At 47.0% G+C, this 14312-nt stretch overlaps 1 pseudogene; it reads left to right on the plus strand.

Annotated features, from left to right (window-relative positions):
* The first annotated feature begins 2304 nt into the window (after nucleotides 1-2304).
* On the plus strand, nucleotides 2305-2423 carry LOC137622891 (5S ribosomal RNA; annotated as a pseudogene).
* Nucleotides 2424-14312: the final 11889 nt, after the last annotated feature.

Raw genomic sequence — 14312 nt, forward strand, 5'->3', positions numbered from 1 at the left:
TATGCCATAGCGTCGGCAAGAGTTGCCCGGTTGGGCAGGATGATCCATACCTTAGGCGAAGGTCCTCCATAGGATCATCGACGGCTTCACCCCCGGCCTCTTCAGTCGATCCTTTCTTATAAGGAAGGATCTGAGAGGGGAGTTTCCGTTCGAGATTTCTCCATCGGCCAAGGGGTGACTGCTTACCCCTTCCTCTGGGGGCTTACCAGGTCCTTTCCCTCCTCGGTTACGGCCCGAGGTTTGGTTCAAGGAAGCTACAGGAAGATCATGGGTACTTTCCTCCTCTCGAGCTCAGGCACCTTGGCCTTTCGTCGTTGAGTATCTAACTTGCGGACAAGCTCGATGTTGTACCATCTGGACGCGCTGACTGAGGGCTTCCTTCGGGTGTCTCATCTGTGGAGGTCGACGACCTCAGACACCCTTCCATCCTTGAGAAGAGTTTGTTTGTGCCCAAGGACAGAGACTTAGACAGCGGCTGTGCGGAAGAAATCGACTTCCGTTTTCACTCCTCCAAGGCGCTCTCTTCCAGACTCTGCAGGGCTCCAGCGCCCTTTTCTTTCAACCAAGATAACCTAAGTTATTGGCTACGACAACTGGGGCAAGGTGTCCAATTGCGGTTTCCTCCTGTCAGGAACAGATGGCACGGGAGGCTCCCCCGGGGAGGCATAGTCCTAAAAGGAGCGGCAGAGTTCACGAACTCTAGGATTGCAGGTTTCTCGCTGGGAGGATGCTTAAGGTTACTCATCCGGGTGACAGCTTCCCGATGCCCATTCCCGCACAATCTCTGTGATCAGCCAAGGATATCGCGCCTGCCGTCTCTGTCAGCGAATTCAGTGTCTCTGAACCTCTATGCCATAGCGTCGGCAAGAGTTGCCCGGTTGGGCAGGATGATCCATACCTTAGGCGAAGGTCCTCCATAGGATCATCGACGGCTTCACCCCCGGCCTCTTCAGTCGATCCTTTCTTGTAAGGAAGGATCTGAGAGGGGAGTTTCCGTTCGAGATTTCTCCATCGGCCAAGGGGTGACTGCTTACCCCTTCCTCTGGGGGCTTACCAGGTCCTTTCCCTCCTCGGTTACGGCCCGAGGTTTGGTTCAAGGAAGCTACAGGAAGATCATGGGTACTTTCCTCCTCTCGAGCTCAGGCACCTTGGCCTTTCGTCGTTGAGTATCTAACTTGCGGATAAGCTCGATGTTGTACCATCTGGACGCGCTGACTGAGGGCTTCCTTCGGGTGTCTCATCTGTGGAGGTCGACGACCTCAGACACCCTTCCATCCTTGAGAAGAGTTTGTTTGTGCCCAAGGACAGAGACTTAGACAGCGGCTGTGCGGAAGAAATCGACTTCTGTTTTCACTCCTCCAAGGCGCTCTCTTCCAGACTCTGCAGGGCTCCAGTGCCCTTTTCTTTCAACCAAGATAACCTAAGTTATTGGCTACGACAACTGGGGCAAGGTGTCCAATTGCGGGTTCCTCCTGTCAGGAACAGATGGGACGGGAGGCTCCCCCGGGGAGGCATAGTCCTAAAAGCAGCGGCAGAGTTCACGAACTCTAGGATTGCAGGTTTCTCGCTGGGAGGATGCTTAAGGTTACTCATCCGGGTGACAGCTTCCCGATGCCCATTCCCGCACAATCTCTGTGATCAGCCAAGGATATCGCGCCTGCCGTCTCTGTCAGCGAATTCAGTGTCTCTGAACCTCTATGCCATAGCGTCGGCAAGAGTTGCCCGGTTGGGCAGGATGATCCATACCTTAGGCGAAGGTCCTCCATAGGATCATCGACGGCTTCACCCCCGGCCTCTTCAGTCGATCCTTTCTTGTAAGGAAGGATCTGAGAGGGGAGTTCCGTAGTCGACCTCTCAGCCCTGATCAAGTTTGTCGAACAAACTTCGGCCAGCGTAGAACAGCAGAATCGATCAGACTGGTAACGAGGCAACAGGACTCCTTAAACCCTGGATCAGAAGGACGGGTACTTTCAGTTTCCATTCCATCCATCCTCCAGGGAGCTCGTCGAATTCAGCCTAGACTGCAAGTATTCCTGCTTATGATGCAGTGTGGCTATCCCGCCGTGGCATAGCAGGTTTTTTTCCCCAGAGAACTCTCCCTGCTTTCCTCATGGCCGCTCAGGTGCAGGCTTCCGCCTCCTCTGCCTTTTGGAGGGCTGGTCAACTCCGGTAGGCTCAGGTTTGACCTTCTTCAGCGCTGGGACAAGCTTCCGGATGTTTACCATGAGTGTGGGTTCATGGTATTTTGCTTGGAGCCTTCTCTTCTTCTGCCTCAACATCTGGAGTATCTGGCCATGATATTGAGTCAACGGCCTTACCACGTTGGAAACCCCGCTTCTCGTCCGTCCAGCGAGGTTAAGTAACGACGGTTCTGGTCGGTACTTGGATGGGTGACCACCTGGGGACGCCAGATTCTGTTGCCACATCCTCCGAGCCTTCCTTTCAGTTGACTGTGGCAAGACTGAGGAGAGTTGCAGTACCTGTTCTCAGTCAAGCAGAGCTTTCAGCCCTACCTTGGAACGTTTCCTAGTTCTCCTTTACTCATTGACCCGTCTATAGTATGAACGATCGCCTCAGGATAAGTTCCATGTGGGGCGGTCCAAGTTCCGGTGGTTTCAGGCAACGTTTAACCTGACTTCCTGGCCCCTAGGGGACCAGCGAAACTATTAGACCTGCAATGGGTGTTGACCTATGGAACCTCTTGATGGTAGTGGATATTCTCGTCCTTTCCCCACATTCTTGATGCTGTTCTCGGACTCGTCAAAGGAAGGGGGGGAGGGGGCATGTTCCGGTCCAGGCCTATGGTCAAGACCTGAAGGATACCTCTCCATCATTCAGGCAGGCTTAGGGGCCGTAGTCTGGCCCCTTTACAGATCCTGCAGCTCCTGCCGAGTCGCTCCGTGCGCGTCGACTTCATGATTCTGGCGTGTTCTGACCAGCAGGGGACGCATTGTCACACCTTCACATCTTGCAGTAGAGATACCGGGATGATGGAGATTATCTCAATACCACCATCGGCTCTCTCATTCCAGGCAGAGGAATGTTCTCTCCGACTATCCGAGCAGAGCCTCGTAGAGAGAGTGTACCTGGGGGTCTTTGACCTTGAGTAACCAGCAAGTCCTGGTCTGGGGGACCTGATCGCGACAGCTTGGAACCTCAAGCTTCTGCTGTTCTTTCCTCCAGTCTCAGACCCCGAGACTCTGGCAAGATGCATTCCAGTGATGGTGGGACAACTTCGATGCCTGCGTCTTCCCTCCTTTTTGTCTGTGGACAATGGGTCTCAACAAGACCAGGTTGTCTGTCAACCTTTCAATGGGAGAGCTCCACTGGGACTATGCGCAGAACGGTTTCTGGACCCTCTGCTTCCCCTGACGGAACTCCCGGGAGAGCTTCTCCCATGGCGCAGACTACTCAAACAACCACACTGCGACATCTCTCCCGAACCAGGGCGTCGCTTCGGCTTCATGCCTGGAGACACTACGCCTCCTCCTCAAGAAGAGACAACCCGCTACAGTCGCGGTACGAAGGTCGCGTCATCTGCGATAGTCATCCGCAGGGGTCTTCCAGGCAAAATGAAGAGTCTTCGGTGGTTGGTGCCGTGGGAGATATATCTCTTCCCTTGAGGCCTCTTCTCCAGCAATAACAGTCTTATTGCCTTTCGGCGGGAGGAAACTCCTTTCCGCTCTCGGCAATGAAGCCTGTCGCTCAGCCTTTCCCTGACCTTCAGGCTTAAAGGAATAACTTTTTCCTGCCCACTGGATCTTTCCTCGCTCATGCGAAGCTACGATCGTCCCTGCCCTAGTCGGAGGAAGACCTCCAACTTGGAGCATGGCTCGGACTTTTCGTCCTTTAAGAGATGTTCTCAAGACCCTTTACGACAGGCCTCGGATTGTATTCCGCCTTGGGTCTCCTGCTCACTCTGGCCACGGCCAGTGTGTAAGCAATCTTCTTGGTCTCATACTACTCCGCCCTTGCTAAGGAAGAGGGGAAGGCAACATTCAGGTTCACTCCTGAGTTGTTGGCTAGACTCAGAACCTGGGGGTCCCGGCCCTTCGGTCCAATTCCTTCAAGATTTCGAGTCTCCATTCTGTATCTGATGTCCCAAGACCTTCTCTTTCTTGCCAGTAAAGGAATCGAGAGGTTAGCTTTGGGAACAGCTGCAGTTTGTCCTCAGTTGCAGCCGATTTGGGAGCACAAGGAGGACACGGGGGAGAGTCACCAGTATACCTCTTCAGCCCGGACTCAAGGACATTCATCTCGACCTGTCTCCAGACCCTCCCCCGTCACGTCGCCCTACAGTACGATGTTGGATACATCGCAACGTCCCTCGCCTTCGAGTAATGCTACTCTGTGACGCAGGTGCTACAAGCTGGAGTCTGGAAGCGTCTAATGACCTTCGCAGCACGCATCCTGCAGGGCGTGACCCACAGGAGTCTCGATACGTTTTCTATCGATCTGTGGTGGCTACACAACAGCTGGTCTAACCTCAGGCTCCTTTTTGGACAGGTAGCAGAAGGTTGAGGGCATTGTTATCAGGTTTTAGTCTGCATGAACGAAAGAAGTATGTCTGGCCCTTATTTCTTTCTTCATCATCCCCTCTACGAGGAAGCAGCATCCTGGTCTCTGCATAGCTGACCTCGAACCTCTGCAGGTAAACCATGCTTCCTTGTGTTCCGAGTATTGAGTCAATACTGTCGCGTCCCCCATACCCTGACGAGGTGGTATTGGGAACGTCCTAACCCAGAGTTCCTTCTGGAACTCCAGGTCAACTGCCCAGGACGGGTCACACTTCTTCCTTCACACACAAGCTTATGTAGGCCACACGGTTCCTCGCGGAGCAAGGAACTTGTGAGGTGCAGGGACTCCTTTTAGCGAGTGCGACTCACTCGGATTCTGAGTCCCCGGGTAAAGCCAAAGCCAGTATGGCTGGGGACTTTCCACCCTACCTAATGGGTAAGTCACCCAATGTAAATAGCGTGGTTTGTATTTCGGTTACGGAACAAATGACAAATTCGAAGATAATTTGTATTTTTCCTAACCATACAAACCTTAGCTGTTTACACATATTTGCCCGCCAGCCCTGTCCCCCAAGACAAGTCCTACCTCTAAGTGAAAGTGAGCATTCATCTGTGTGTGAGGGGGGGAGGGGTAGCTAGCTACCACTCTTTCCCCCCCCCCCGCTAACTAGCGCGGGGGTAATACACCCTCGTTAAATTCTAATGGCTTGCCATTTCAGCTGCGCTAAAAGGTAAACCCAATGTAAATAGCTAAGGTTTGTATGGTTAGGAAAAATACAAATTATCTTCGAATTTGTCATTTTGTAATGTATTTATGCTTGCAAATTATTATCAATTAAGATAATTGTAAAGGAACCTTTGTATATCAGCGGTTAGTCTCTCCACCTAACCCACAAGCCATGGCCTTACCTTCGGGGGGGGGGGGGGGGGGGGTTGCTAACGCCCTCTTGTGACCCCCTTTCACTGCCATATTCTTAGTCAGCCATCATCATATGTACAGGTGGCCGCTATCATACTTACATCCCATTGTAAATTTACCTGTAAAATTATACCATTTTTATATGATTTTTGGTGTAGACGTTTAGGTTAGGTTAGGTTGCAAATTCCAAATTGCCAATTGGAACCCAATTACCTAGGTTATGTGAGGATGCAGTCTTTTTGAAGTTTGTTCTAATAATGTATTTTATTATTGTATTTTCATGGGGTTTGCACGATTTTGGGGTATTTTATTGACCCGGAAGAAAAGAGATTGGAAAAAACTGGTCTGCAAAGAATATTTCAAAGTATACCTTTTTGCACATAGTTGTACTGCACGTGTTTCATACACACTCGTACACTGTAACGGTTTTGCTTTTGTATCTTATCACTCTCTCTTCCCTGTACTGTTAATAGACCAACCTGTGTAAGTTAGCTCAAGTTTGATTATGTTTGAATTTTTGTGGTATAAAAACTCAATGATTGTTTATTAAAGTTTAGTTGCATTCACCTCTCAGTTAGCACCCAATGGCTCTCTCGCACACAGTACTTTAAAAGCCTTGCATTGAGGTGTGTAAGGATGCTTCTTAGGTACTGTACTGTACTTATTTCTATGGGGTGTGAAATGCTGAATGCCTTAGAATGCATACTGTAAAATGCCTATGAAGGTCCTATAGAGAGTAGGGTTCCCCTTCAGTATAAGTCCAGAAAAGATTCCCTTAAAGTAAAGTAAGTAAAGCAAGAATTATGTTCCATATATGAACAAGATTTTACATTTGCATCGTATAAAATTATAGAACAGACGTCAAAGGTCTTTGTACGTGGGTAAACCGCTTTTAACTACTTTTTTCTTAAACTACTCAAATGTAATTGTGATAACCCAGTGGGATTATCAGTATTTCACAATCATTAGGTTTTTGTAAGTTATGTAGGACTGCCTGCTAAGCCATTAGCTGCCATTACCTGGTCCAAGCTTAGAGGGAGATGGGCTTGTACACTGGTGGGTCTTTGGGGGGTATTGCTACCCTGTAAATGCTTGAATAAAACCATAATATGAGTCATTTAACTTAATATAAAGTACAAATGTTGTACATTTCAGAAAGGTGTGTCTAATCATGTTTGGAAAAAACGGTATTACTGTATTATAGAAAAACACGGGACAAACTTTAACTTTACTAATAAGAAAAATTGGTATACTGTACATTAAAAAACAAACGTTTTTTTCAAAAACAGCCTCTATTTCCCTCTTAAATAAATAGTTAATAAGATATACCCTAATATATTCTACGGTAATGGGGCCCACCCAGTGGGAACCGTGGGTTTTAGGTCGAGGAGAATTTACTGGTGAATCGATAAATAATAGTAAAACTAACCTTTTTTGTACATTATTCTCTGGGGCGGATGATAAATCCTTGAAAAATTGCACAAAATATGGGGTTCCTCTTCCCCTGAAATGTTTTTCACTTTTGTTTACATTTTGTAATTCGGATGGTTCTGTTCTCGTTTGTGCATTTGTGCATGGTTTCTTACGCAATTACGAGTTTAGATTTTTGCTCATAAGCCTGCCTCCTTGTTTCTCTATGACGAATTTATACTTCTTGCGTACGTGTGATTCTCCTACCAGGCCTTCCTTGTGACGAAGTTTACCATAATTGGGCATGTATGTACACTGGAGTGTACAAACTGGATTTCTGTGACAAACCCCGTTTTCTCCGAGAACGCTTTAGTTCCCTTGTAGCTATGTTATGTGTTGGATGAGCCTTGTGACGCTCAAAGTAACAAAGTGTATTGGCGGCTCTTTTTGCTATTTTGATGCTATAGCCAAGTTTCACGGTACTTCGGGTGTAGTGAATAATTTTTTAAAAGCTCTTTGTGTTATCCCTCAAAAGTTAGTGTCCCAAGTACAATTCTGACTTAGCTTTTAGGGAAGACCAGCACATTTCCTACAGCAAAGCTTCGGTAAAGATTGCCAAAACAAACAAAAAAAGAGACGTAGGTATCAATCATATGTTAAGGATTTATTTGTGATTAACTTCTAGTTTGTGACCTGAGAAGGGGTGTCTGTAGACTTAACCCCTGGCTAGGGGTTGCGACCTGGGAACTACCCTTTTACCAATCTCAAAAGTGTTGAATAGTTACGTTTTGTGACCTGGGAAGAGGGTCCGGGCCTGGCTATGGGTTGTGACCAGGGAACTACTTAATTAGGTTTGGTTGGTTTGTTAGGTCCTTTACTCTTAAAAATCTCAAAAGTGTTGAATAATCACGTTTTTTCCTCTTCGTACACCCAAAATCCCAGGTTCCCACCTGTGTCCTTCGGGAAGGGGGTGTCCATAACGGTAGAACGGCTTATTTGCATTGGAAATAAGTGTCAATTTCGTTGAAAGCACATCATTTGCTGAAGTAGAAGTTTTTTCTCTCTTAGAAATGTTGTCCCGTGTTTTTCTATAAATTTACCCATAAAGCTATTATTGGCTAAAAAGAAACTGCTGTATAGATATGTCTGTATTTTTTCTTGATGTAACCTATTTAATTTGTAACTGCCTTGCTAGCCATAACGACCGTATTAGTAAACTGGGATATTTTGGTGGGGAAAATTAAAAGTGATGAAGTGCGCTAACATGTAAGATAGCCAAACACGAAATGCAGTGAAAAAGTAAACACTTTAGCCTACTATATGAATTCCCTTTATAATTTATGTTTGTACTTTTGTAGGAGAACTATTTTAACTACAGTATGATATGTAATTTCTACCTCAAACACAGTTTTTAAGATAGTTAGGGTGTGGCAAATTACAGTCTTATATGTGTAGTGTTACCATATTTATCAATTGTGACATAAGTAAGTGTTCAGTTTAGGATAATTTATGCCCTATCTTCTTCATAGAGACGACTTTAGGAATAGACAATTGTGTCTGGCTTGGAAGAATGTAATTTTGTTGGTTAATCAGTGGTTTAGTGTTGTTTCTAAATCTTTCAATTGCCTGGATCGAAGATTTTCTAGTAATTTTCGCCAAACATTATCTCTGCGGTACTTTTACCCTTTTCTATTTACAGTATTATCTTACGGTTTGATGAAATTTGCTTTTAATCTTGTAGGTTGATAGATTTGCAAAGTACAGTTCTTTTATTTTTCTAAAGATTCTGATATAACTTTTACACGACGTTAATTTTTATGGGAATTGGGTGATTACCCCAATTAACACGTATCACATATAAGCAAGAGTAATAATAATAGGAGCAATTGTGAAAAATCATGGTTTTATGGTTTGTAAACACATAAAAATGTAAAAGCCATACAGGATACATCCTAACCTAACCTAGGTACAGGGGCCCATTATAGTTTGTATGTGGGTGTGGGAGTGTTGGGGCGAGCCTCCTCTATAGCATCATAAGTCATTGTGCTTGCTTCCATAACTAACCCCCTCCATTTTAATCCCCTAGCATTGTAAATGTATGGATATGTCTGATTAGTTAACCGGCCATTTCCGACAGAATTGAATGTCGAAGTACTGTACAAGCAAATTGTGCCATAAATTATCATAAAGTTTTGTTTCCTGATAAAAATCAAGAGTTTATGGTATACTAAAAATCAAGTACATTATTCTAAAGATAAGAATAGCAAAGTGACAGGGGACTGCCACCAAACAAAGACCAAGATGGTAAAGTACATTGCTGATAATTCAGTTTGGCAAGTGATAAAATTTTTAAGATGCACATGTAGTTTACCATTTAATCTCGGCAACAACTCAAACTATGTTGGTAGGTGACTCTTTGGAGTAGAAAACGCTCTCCAAAATTTCAAAACCTATCCGTAAATATTTGCGACAACTGTATCTTAAATCTTTCAAAATTGACCAAAATTTACATCAATCATATCATTTCATGTGCATTTTTCAATATTAAACTTAGCCGGTGATTATATAAGCTGCAGCTCTGCTGCCCGACAGAAAAACTCTACGCTCGAAATCCGCCAGCGATCGCTATGCAGGTAGGGGGTGTACTTCAACAGTGCCATCTGTCGAGCAGGTACTCAGTACTCAATGTAAACACAGAACTCAATTTTCTCTCTGTCGTGCCACCGGCAAGACCTACTAAATTCGCTGTTGCTTACTGGATTGGTTTTCACATATTTTGGTGAAGTACACATTTCTAGTTTTGAGCTTTCGCTTTGCAGACGTTATCTTCAATACATCCTTGCATTCTTTTGTTGATTTTGGATTATTTGTTGACGACTTTGGATAGATTTTGAATTCCCCTTTGACTAATTCAAAATGGCTGACCCTTCTCAAGTCCCTAAGTTCAGGAAATGTAATGCTAGGGACTGTTCAAGGCGTCTTCCGAAGGCCTCTATCGATCCTCACACCGTTTGTTCCAATTGTCGGGATAAGACCTGTCAATTGGAAGATCGATGTGAGGAATGCGTTGGGCTTTCGGAATTCGATTTCATCGAATTCCAGAAATACACACGTAGGCTAGAGAGAGATAGAGTCAGGAGAAGTTCATCTCGCTCCGTTGAATTTTCCTCTCCTCATGCCCCACAACCTATTCCTTCCCCTGTAGTGGTTGCTCCTGATCCCCCTTCTAGCACTCAACAACCTTCGATGGCAGATATGATGCGTGCCATCCAGGCTCTGGGTGAGAGAGTCGAGTCATTGGCGAGTGATCGTAACCAACTCATGGCAGACGTCAAGGAGTTGAAGTGTAAGAGTGCAGTGGGTAGTGACAAAGTGAGTGGTAGTGTTGTGGAAAGTGTTGTAGATAGTGTTGCGCTTGAGGGTTCGTCTGTTCGTGCCTGTCGTCCTCCCAGTCCGGGACCTCTTGCAAGCTCCCAAGCCCAGGGGAGAAGCAATGTCGTACGACCAAAGGGTTCGAGAGGCTTTAATCAGCGAACAGACGTTCCCTCCGTGGTTTCGGGCGTATCTAACCAAGATCGCCCCACCCACACGAAGACGAGAGAGCCCATTTATTCCTCGTCTGCGGAAGAGGTTTCTCGAAAGAAACCATGGACCAAGGTCTCGCGACCTCTTAAGCGCAAGTCGGTCCCTTCCGCGCAAGTCCAACGGCCCAGTTGTAGCCACTGGGTCAGTTCGGACTCGCTGCAGTCTTCCGATGACTGCTCACCTCCTAAGAGAGGCAAACCGGTACCGCATCAGGCAGTAACACCGTCTGTTGCCGCACCTGCTACTGTAGACCCTAAGTGGTCTTTGCTGCAGACCATGCAGTCACAGTTAACGTCATTTATGCAGGACTTTCGTGCGGAGAAGGTTGACGCTGCACCAACCTCTAGCCTACAACCACCCACGGTTGTGCGTCCAGTGGACGCTGAGGCTACCTTCTCCCGCACTCCAGCTGTGAGAGTCCCGCCACCCATGCGTTCCAGTGTACCCTGCCAGCCGCATGTTGACGTTCAGCGACGCACGGAACCTTCCGTTGACGTTCGCGAGTTACAACAACAACCTAAGTTGTTTTGTTTTGACGCGGTGCGTCAACCTCCGCAACCCAGTGTGGTTACCTCTACTCGCCCACAGCAGACTAGACAGTCTGGAGTAGACGCTTTGCGTCCCCGCGCTGCTATGGTTGTTGCCAGTTCACAGACTGGGCAACAGTTCCATGACGTTGCGTCCGGTTCAGTCACGCGTGCACCCGTGCTGCCGGACTCAGCTGACTAGCCGATTCCTACTCCTTTGCCGCTTCCTCCTCAGTTTTCAGATGATGGACTCTCTGATGATGACGACGCTGCACACATTGACGACCCGCACACGGACATCGACGAACCCAAGACCACGCAACCCTCCTTGGACTTTAGGAAAGTTCTTGCACTGTTCAGGGAGATGTATCCTGATCAGTTTGTATCTGCGGCCCCACGCTCTCCTCCATCTGAGTTCGCTTTAGGCACGCAGTCATCCGCGCCTGCCTTTACGAAACTCGTCCTCGCCCGCTCGTCTAAGAGAGCTTTACGAGTGTTGGGAGAATGGATGCAGTCCAAAAAGAACCTTGGGAAGACAGCATTTACGTTTCCCCCTGCGAGACTCTCTTCCAGATCGAGCGTCTGGTATGCCACGGGAGAAGTTCTCGGCTTGGGAGTTCCTGCCTCTGCCCAGGGCGACTTCTCAAGTCTAGTAGACTCTCCCCGCAGGCTAGCCATGAGACGCTCTAAGATATGTTGGTCTCCTTCAGACTTAGACCATCTGTTGAAAGGAGTGTTCAGAGCCTTCGAGGTTTTTAACTTTTTGGATTGGTGTTTGGGAGCGTTGAGCAGGAAGATCTCCCCTTCTGACAAGGAAGCTTCCTTGCTCATTATGTCCTGCATGGACAAGGCCATACGTGACGGATCCAGTGAGCTTGCGGCTTCGTTCGTTTCCGGGGTCCTCAAGAAACGGGAAAACCTTTGCTCGTTCCTGTCAGCTGGAGTAACACCGTGTCAGAGATCGGAACTTCTTTTTGCTCCTCTTTCAAAGTGCCTCTTCCCAGAGGAATTGATAAAGGAGATTGCTACCTCCTTGATTCAGAAGGACACCCATGACCTTGTTGCGTCCTCTGCCCGCAAAGCCACCCCTTTGCCTACCGTATCTAGACCCAGGATGGACACTCCAGCGTCCAGATTCATTCCGCCCTTTCGTGGCAGAGCCTCCAGCAGAGGAGGTGCTCGTGCCGAAGGGAGACGTGGGAAGAAGAAAGGTACCAAGTCCTTTAAAGGCAGAGTCTGACTGCCACCTTCTTCAGACAGCAGTGGGAGCCAGACTCAAGAACTTCTGGCAGATCTGGGAGAAAAGGGGCGCAGATGCGCAATCTGTGAAGTTGCTAAGAGAAGGGTACAAGATCCCGTTTGTCCGCAAACCCCCTCTAGCAACGTCTCCCATCGATCTCTCTCCCAGGTACAAAGAGGAAGACAAGAGGCTAGCCTTGAAGCAGGAAGTGTCTCTCTTGCTACAAAAGGGAGCTGTAGTCAAAGTCCGGGACCATCAATCCCCGGGCTTCTACAACCGTCTCTTCTTAGTGGTAAAGAAGACAGGAGGGTGGAGGCCGGTGCTAGACGTCAGTGCGCTGAATGTCTTTGTCACAAAGCAGACGTTCGCCATGGAGACCACAAAGTCAGTTCTAGCAGCTGTCAGAAAGGAAGACTGGATGGTCTCTTTAGACCTAAGGGACGCATACTTTCACGTCCCCATCCACCCAGAATCCCAACCTTTTCTGAGATTCATTTACGACAAGGTTGTCTACCAATTTCAAGCCCTGTGCTTTGGCCTAAGCACGGCTCCTCCTGTATTTACGAGGCTGATGAGGAATATTGCCAAATTCCTGCATTTAGCGGATATCAGAGCCTCCCTCTATTTGGACGACTGGCTTCTAAGAGCGTCTTCCAGTCGTCGCTGTCTGGAGAATCTAAAGTGGACTCTAGATCTGATCAAGGAATTGGGTCTCCTGGTCAATATGGAAAAGTCCCAACTGGTCCCATCCCAAACTATAGTGTACTTAGGGATGGAGATTCACAGTCAAGCTTTTCGGGCTTTTCCGTCGGCCCCCAGAACAAGTCAAGCCCAGGTATGCATTCAGAACATGCTAAAGAAGAAACGATGTTCAGTCAGACAGTGGATGAGTCTGATAGGGACGCTATCATCCCTGGAACAGTTCGTTTCGTTAGGGAGACTACACCTCCGTCCCCTTCAATTTCATCTAGCTGTTTACTGGAAAAAGGACAAGACGCTAGAAGCGGTCTCGATCCCCATTTCCGAGAAGATGAAGTCAGCACTGACTTGGTGGAAGGACAGTATCAACCTCAGAGAGGGTCTGCCCCTGGCTGTTCAGACCCCCAACCACGTTCTCTTCTCGGACGCATCGGACACGGGCTGGGGTGCGACATTAGACGGTCGGGAATGCTCGGGAACGTGGAACTCGAATCAAAGAACGTTACATATCAACTGCAAGGAGCTACTGGCAGTTCATCTGGCCTTGAAAAGCTTCAAGTCCCTCCTTCAAGGCAAAGTGGTGGAGGTGAACTCGGACAACACCACGGCCTTGGCGTACATCTCCAAGCAAGGAGGGACCCATTCTATGACGTTGTACGAGATCGCAAGGGACCTCCTCACCTGGTCAAGAGATCTACAGTGAACCCTCGCTACTTCGCGGTTCGACCATCGCGGATTCACCACTTCGCGGATTTTTTTCATAACCCATGTATATACATATATCGCGGATTTTCTGGAAATATAAAAAATACCGCGAAGTGACCGATGGTGCGAGATTGGAGAAAGTAAGGAAAATTGAATCGTGATTGATTTTCAATATAAATGAAACTTTGAGGAGCAACAAAGATATCATTTGTTAGAGGGATAGAGAGAGGTAAGGAATGGGAGGTAGTGAAAAGTAGCCCACAGAGAGAGAGAGAGAGAGAGAGAGAGAGAGAGAGAGAGAGGGGGGGTTTAAATGTAATAAACAAAAAAATTGATAGGTTATAACACATTGGTGCTTATGTAATATCAACTGTATACTGTAGACGGTTTGAATAAGTTAAGAAATGGTATAAATGATACTTTGTTAGTGTATTCGTACACACTCAAGAGCGGCAGCTAGATGACAGCTGATCTAATCACAGCCAAAAGTAAAAAAAAAAAAAAAAGAAGTCAACAATACTCGATTTTTAAAACAAACCCGAAATTTAAAAATAAAAGTACACGCTTTCTTAATGTGCAATTAACTATTTAAAGAGTGGCAATTTTCTAGAATAAAAGGATATTTCCCAAAAAATAGTGGTTTGCTGATGAAATCGGATGCCGTATTTTTAGCTATGATTGAAATGGATGTAGACTCGGCCTAATTATTT

Source organism: Palaemon carinicauda, chromosome 29, assembly GCF_036898095.1.
Source record: "Palaemon carinicauda isolate YSFRI2023 chromosome 29, ASM3689809v2, whole genome shotgun sequence".
NCBI lineage: Eukaryota > Metazoa > Arthropoda > Malacostraca > Decapoda > Palaemonidae > Palaemon > Palaemon carinicauda.